At 38.3% G+C, this 7,231-nt stretch overlaps 1 long non-coding RNA gene across 1 annotated transcript; it reads left to right on the plus strand.

Annotated features, from left to right (window-relative positions):
• Positions 1–595: 595 nt before the first annotated feature.
• Positions 596–1,961, plus strand: LOC148978118 (uncharacterized). The gene is made up of 3 exons (XR_016169616.1): positions 596–702; positions 854–946; positions 1,289–1,961. It is a non-coding gene; the product is annotated as an uncharacterized LOC148978118 (long non-coding RNA).
• The last annotated feature ends 5,270 nt before the right edge of the window (positions 1,962–7,231 follow it).

Here is a 7,231-nt window from a genome sequence, read left to right on the forward strand (position 1 = left end):
ATTACTAAGCTTTTTATTATCATTAATTTTGACCTAAAATGTCTGCTATTCTATTTTGTTTTTAGCTTTGTTTTTTGAAAATATGGAAATTTGTTTGGCTGTAATGCAAAACAGTAAAACCAACATGAAAAGAATTGTGATATCATATTTTGCCATATCGCCCACCCCACACTTTAAATGTTTGAACACTATTGATTTATAAATTAAAATACAAAGCTGTATATTAAAAAAAGTGTGTATTTTAATATTATTTTCTTCATTTGCAGAGCTTGCTTTGTGAGATGAGACATGGAAAGGAAATGTAAGTACTGTTTTTTTCCCCCTATGAAAATAGAGCTCTCCTCTTGAAGCATTATCGTATAAAACATGGAAGCTACACCAGAACTACACCATTTCCATGTCTTCACACAGACTGTTTGTGTTCATTTAAGTCATAAATATATACCTTTACGTTTATCTGAAGAATAGAGGTACATTTGGGATACTACGAGATTGAGTAAATAAGGCAATTTTCAAGTATCCCTATAACGCAGTAACCAAAAGCCCAATAATAGATATAACATTGTTATTTTTCCTTTTACAGATCAATGCAGAGTTTATTTGCATCACAAGCAAAAACCTCAAGCAAGAATTTTTTACAGCACTTGATCAACATACAGCTCCATTTCTGGCAGTTGGAAAAAAAAACTTTCTGAATTTGTGGTAAGCTTGTCTATGCTTATTTCTTAAACTAATTTTTGTAACTGTTATTTCATAAAATTTAATTCTATGTTATAAAACTTTTTTTCAGAGCAGCCATCACATTTTAAAGTAGTTTATTCAGACTAATTTTAAATTTAATTTGGTTTTCCAGGGCACTGACATCACTGCAAATCGCACAGCAGTTCTTTGTGGACTTCCCCTCATTTTTGGAGAAGACACCTCAGACTTTTTCAAAACAATATTGGCAAGTACCATTCTCTGTATATTTCTCTCTAAACTAATCCCCCACACATACATTACATATAGCCATTCAATTATTCTTCATTCAACTATCCCAGAAACAGACCAGACACAAACTCTTCAAATGTAATTGTACATTTTCTTGTGTGTTTGTTCTGCCATCATTGCACTGTGCATTGTTTTCTGATGTCTAATTTTCATACAATACTTTAATGTTTACCTGTTAGTTGAGTTGTATGTAGAACAGAAGGTAATGGTCCTGATTCTTTAAGTTACATGCACATTTGTGAGATTTCCTATTTGTAATGTAACTAGAATTTTAATATTTCTGTATTTTTTTTATTAGGACTGTGATTGCAACACACCCAAGATTTCCATTGGGATTATAACTGTGATGACTGAAGAAACTCAGGATTCTTCACAAGCACTGCATTTAGAGGCTTCACACACAGCAATTGTCCTACAAGGAGCCATTGTTATGGATGAACTTCAAAAACTTCCGGATGCCATGTGCCTACTTTTTGGGCTGATATACTGTATGCGTTTAATTCGAAGTACACTCCACAGCTCAAGAACACCTTTGATTTTATTCAGAGACTGTTTCTTTCTCTGGGACACAAATTCCTGAAGCCTAAACTACAGTCACCTGAAAACATGCTGCTCATGTAAGTAAATGTTGTTTCAGATTAAAAAAATTCTGTCATAATTTACACTCCCTCATCTTGTTTCAAACCCGTAAGAGAAAGGGTCTAGTCTTAAAATAAATCATAAATACATCTTAATAATCTCTTTATATCTTTTAAGTTAGGGTCATCTGGACTATCAATAGAGGGACATAAAATGCTTAACTGGTTAATTTTAAATATTTGTATTTGTGTTTCCAAGAATATCCAAACTTACAGGTTTGTTATGAGATGTGGGAAAGTAAATTATGACAGATTTTTCAGTTTAGTGGCTATCCTGTTACTATCCCTTTAAAGGGTTAGTTCACCCAAAAATGAAAATTAAGTCATTAATTACTCACCCCCATGCTGTACCAACCCCGTAAGACCTTCGTTCATCTTCGGAACACAAATGAAGATATTTTTGATTAAATTTGAGAGCTGTATCACTGCTACATAGGCACTCTAAGGGATCGAAACTTGAGGGCCCAGTAAGTCAATGAAGAAAATGTTTAAATATTCCATGACTACAGTGGCTCAAGTATAAGTTTATCAAGCGACGAGAATACTTTTTGTGCGAAAAAACAAACAAATATAATGATTTTATTCGACTATTCCTTTTCTTCCTTGTAGGCCTGAAACAAGAGATAACGAGATTTCCATGACGCATGTGTGCGAGAAATCTTTTTAAGTCTTGTTTCAGGCCCAGAAGAAGGAAAAGGAATAGTCGAATAAAGTCGTTATTTTTGTTTTATTTCCCCACAAAAAGTATTCTCGTCGTTTGATAAACTTATAGTTGAGCCACTGTCGTCACATGGAATATTTAAACATTTTCTTCATTGACTTTCTGGGCCGTCAAGTGTCTATCCCTTAGGAGCATATGTGGTAGTGATCCACCTCTCAAATTTAATCAAAAATATCTTCATTTGTGTTCCGAAGATGAACGAAGGTCTTACGGGGTTGGTACAGCATGGGGGTGAGTAATTAATGACTTAATTTTCATTTTTGGGTGAACTAACCCTTTGAGTTTGTGGTTGTACAAAATTTCTAAAATACACAAAACATTTATAAATTGTCACTTGTCAACCTTGGTTAAAAATGCTTTTCTTGTTTTATAACAGTTGTATTGTTAAATGCTTTTGTTTAACATATTTTTACATTGCAACTTAAGTGTCAATTTTCCTGCATTACCCTAATGTTGATGCTTTTTAGTTGCATTTGCACTGCACATTTGAATTGCTTTAGGGTTAACAAGAATAACAATATGTTTTTGTGATTAAAATTGTTTGTTACATTAACAAAAAACTGTTTGGGGTATCTGAATGACATTGTTTAGTACACTGTTGTGCATAAGGACAATTGATGAGTAATAAATAATGTTTTACCCGAGTTCAGTTTTGTCTTTTTGCCTTAACTTAATTTGTTTAGTTCAGCTTACTTCAAAATTTTAAGGCAATCGGTTTCCTAATTTTTTCCTAGTAATGTGAACTCTAATAAGAAGTTAACACAACTAATAATTTTGAGTCAACTTTACTTGAGTATACTTGATTTACAAGTTGTCTATACAAATGCTATTAAGTTGCGCCAACTAAAAATTAATACAATACTTTACTTGGAAAATTTAAGGCAATCGGTTTCCTCACTTTTTCTAAGTAAAGTCAACTTGTTACATTTTACAGTGTAGAGGGCCATGAGACTTAGACCTGAGTGCAAAAATGGAGGCTCTAGCCCCTTCCAGAGCTGAGATATCGAAACTCAAAAATTCGACCCGAAAAAAAAACGACAGTGGTACCCCTTACGTTTTTTTTTTTCGGGCGAAAAATTAAGTTTCTCCAATCTTCCCAAAACTCTGGATTCTGATAGAGGGCCATGCGACTTAGACCTGAGTGCAAAAATGGAGGCTCTAGCCCCTTCCAGAGCTGAGATATCGAAACTCAAAAATTCGGCCCGAAAAAAAAACGACAGTGGTACCCCTTACGTTTTTTTTTGTCGGGCGAAAAATTAAGTTTCTCCAATCTTCCCAAAACTCTGGATTCTGATAGAGGGCCATGCGACTTAGACCTGAGTGCAAAATGGAGGCTCTAGCCCCTTCCAGAGCTGAGATATCGAAACTCAAAAATTCGGCCCGAAAAAAAAACGACAGTGGTACCCCTTACGTTTTTTTTTTCGGGCGAAAAATTAAGTTTCTCCAATCTTCCCAAAACTCTGGATTCTGATAGAGGGCCATGAGACTTAGACCTGAGTGCAAAAATGGAGGCTCTAGCCCCTTCCAGAGCTGAGATATCGAAACTCAAAAATTCGGCCCGAAAAAAAAACGACAGTGGTACCCCTTACGTTTTTTTTTTTCGGGTGAAAAATTAAGTTTCTCCAATCTTCCCAAAACTCTGGATTCTGATAGAGGGCCATGAGACTTAGACCTGAGTGCAAAAATGGAGGCTCTAGCCCCTTCCAGAGCTGAGATATCGAAACTCAAAAATTCGGCCCGAAAAAAAACCGACAGTGGTACCCCTTACGTTTTTTTTTTCGGGCGAAAAATTAAGTTTCTCCAATCTTCCCAAAACTCTGGATTCTGATAGAGGGCCATGCGACTTAGACCTGAGTGCAAAAATGGAGGCTCTAGCCCCTTCCAGAGCTGAGATATCGAAACTCAAAAATTCGGCCCGAAAAAAAAAACGACAGTGGTACCCCTTACGTTTTTTTTTTTCGGGCGAAAAATTAAGTTTCTCCAATCTTCCCAAAACTCTGGATTCTGATAGAGGGCCATGAGACTTAGACCTGAGTGCAAAAATGGAGGCTCTAGCCCCTTCCAGAGCTGAGATATCGAAACTCAAAAATTCGGCCCGAAAAAAAAACGACAGTGGTACCCCTTACGTTTTTTTTTTCGGGCGAAAAATTAAGTTTCTCCAATCTTCCCAAAACTCTGGATTCTGATAGAGGGCCATGAGACTTAGACCTGAGTGCAAAAATGGAGGCTCTAGCCCCTTCCAGAGCTGAGATATCGAAACTCAAAAATTCGGCCCGAAAAAAAAACGACAGTGGTACCCCTTACGTTTTTTTTTTTTGGGCGAAAAATTAAGTTTCTCCAATCTTCCCAAAACTCTGGATTCTGATAGAGGGCCATGCGACTTAGACCTGAGTGCAAAAATGGAGGCTCTAGCCCCTTCCAGAGCTGAGATATCGAAACTCAAAAATTCGGCCCGAAAAAAAAACAACAGTGGTACCCCTTACGTTTTTTTTTTCGGGCGAAAAAATTAAGTTTCTCCAATCTTCCCAAAACTCTGGATTCTGATAGAGGGCCATGAGACTTAGACCTGAGTGCAAAAATGGAGGCTCTAGCCCCTTCCAGAGCTGAGATATCGAAACTCAAAAATTCGGCCCGAAAAAAAAACGACAGTGGTACCCCTTACGTTTTTTTTTTTCGGGCGAAAAATTAAGTTTCTCCAATCTTCCCAAAACTCTGGATTCTGATAGAGGGCCATGCGACTTAGACCTGAGTGCAAAAATGGAGGCTCTAGCCCCTTCCAGAGCTGAGATATCGAAACTCAAAAATTCGGCCCGAAAAAAAAACGACAGTGGTACCCCTTACGTTTTTTTTTGTCGGGCGAAAAATTAAGTTTCTCCAATCTTCCCAAAACTCTGGATTCTGATAGAGGGCCATGCGACTTAGACCTGAGTGCAAAAATGGAGGCTCTAGCCCCTTCCAGAGCTGAGATATCGAAACTCAAAAATTCGGCCCGAAAAAAAAACGACAGTGGTACCCCTTACGGTTTTTTTTTTCGGGCGAAAAATTAAGTTTCTCCAATCTTCCCAAAACTCTGGATTCTGATAGAGGGCCATGAGACTTAGACCTGAGTGCAAAAATGGAGGCTCTAGCCCCTTCCAGAGCTGAGATATCGAAACTCAAAAATTCGGCCCGAAAAAAAAACGACAGTGGTACCCCTTACGTTTTTTTTTTTCGGGCGAAAAATTAAGTTTCTCCAATCTTCCCAAAACTCTGGATTCTGATAGAGGGCCATGAGACTTAGACCTGAGTGCAAAAATGGAGGCTCTAGCCCCTTCCAGAGCTGAGATATCGAAACTCAAAAATTCGGCCCGAAAAAAAAACGACAGTGGTACCCCTTACGTTTTTTTTTTTTGGGCGAAAAATTAAGTTTCTCCAATCTTCCCAAAACTCTGGATTCTGATAGAGGGCCATGCGACTTAGACCTGAGTGCAAAAATGGAGGCTCTAGCCCCTTCCAGAGCTGAGATATCGAAACTCAAAAATTCGGCCCGAAAAAAAACGACAGTGGTACCCCTTACGTTTTTTTTTTCGGGCGAAAAAATTAAGTTTCTCCAATCTTCCCAAAACTCTGGATTCTGATAGAGGGCCATGAGACTTAGACCTGAGTGCAAAAATGGAGGCTCTAGCCCCTTCCAGAGCTGAGATATCGAAACTCAAAAATTCGGCCCGAAAAAAAAACGACAGTGGTACCCCTTACGTTTTTTTTTTCGGGCGAAAAATTAAGTTTCTCCAATCTTCCCAAAACTCTGGATTCTGATAGAGGGCCATGAGACTTAGACCTGAGTGCAAAAATGGAGGCTCTAGCCCCTTTCCAGAGCTGAGATATCGAAACTCAAAAATTCGGCCCGAAAAAAAAAACGACAGTGGTACCCCTTACGTTTTTTTTTTTCGGGCGAAAAATTAAGTTTCTCCAATCTTCCCAAAACTCTGGATTCTGATAGAGGGCCATGAGACTTAGACCTGAGTGCAAAAATGGAGGCTCTAGCCCCTTCCAGAGCTGAGATATCGAAACTCAAAAATTCGGCCCGAAAAAAAACCGACAGTGGTACCCCTTACGTTTTTTTTTTCGGGCGAAAAATTAAGTTTCTCCAATCTTCCCAAAACTCTGGATTCTGATAGAGGGCCATGCGACTTAGACCTGAGTGCAAAAATGGAGGCTCTAGCCCCTTCCAGAGCTGAGATATCGAAACTCAAAAATTCGGCCCGAAAAAAAAAACGACAGTGGTACCCCTTACGTTTTTTTTTTTCGGGCGAAAAATTAAGTTTCTCCAATCTTCCCAAAACTCTGGATTCTGATAGAGGGCCATGAGACTTAGACCTGAGTGCAAAAATGGAGGCTCTAGCCCCTTCCAGAGCCGAGATATCGAAACTCAAAAATTCGGCCCGAAAAAAAAACGACAGTGGTTCCCCTTACGTTTTTTTTTTTTGGGCGAAAAATTAAGTTTCTCCAATCTTCCCAAAACTCTGGATTCTGATAGAGGGCCATGAGACTTAAACCTGAGTGCAAAAATGGAGGCTCTAGCCCCTTCCAGAGCTGAGATATCGAAACTCAAAAATTCGACCCCCAAAAAAAACCGACAGTGGTACCCCTAACGAAAGGGGTACCACTGTCGTTTTTTTGGGGTCGAAATTTTGAGTCTCAGACACACACAGACGTTCCTGTAATTTATAGACAGATGTCCCATTCAACATCCAAACGGCATATATCACTAAGATAATACTTGTAATGCCATTTTCTTGAAAGTTATCTGTAGTATGATGTGTAACACAACTTCAGTGTAGACCAAGAATGTTTTGACCTTGACTGTACAAATGGTGAGGTTTCCAAAGTGATTACTAACCTA

Source organism: Pimephales promelas, chromosome 8 (assembly GCF_988280905.1).
Source record: "Pimephales promelas chromosome 8, fPimPro1.hap1.1, whole genome shotgun sequence".
NCBI classification, from domain to species: domain Eukaryota; kingdom Metazoa; phylum Chordata; class Actinopteri; order Cypriniformes; family Leuciscidae; genus Pimephales; species Pimephales promelas.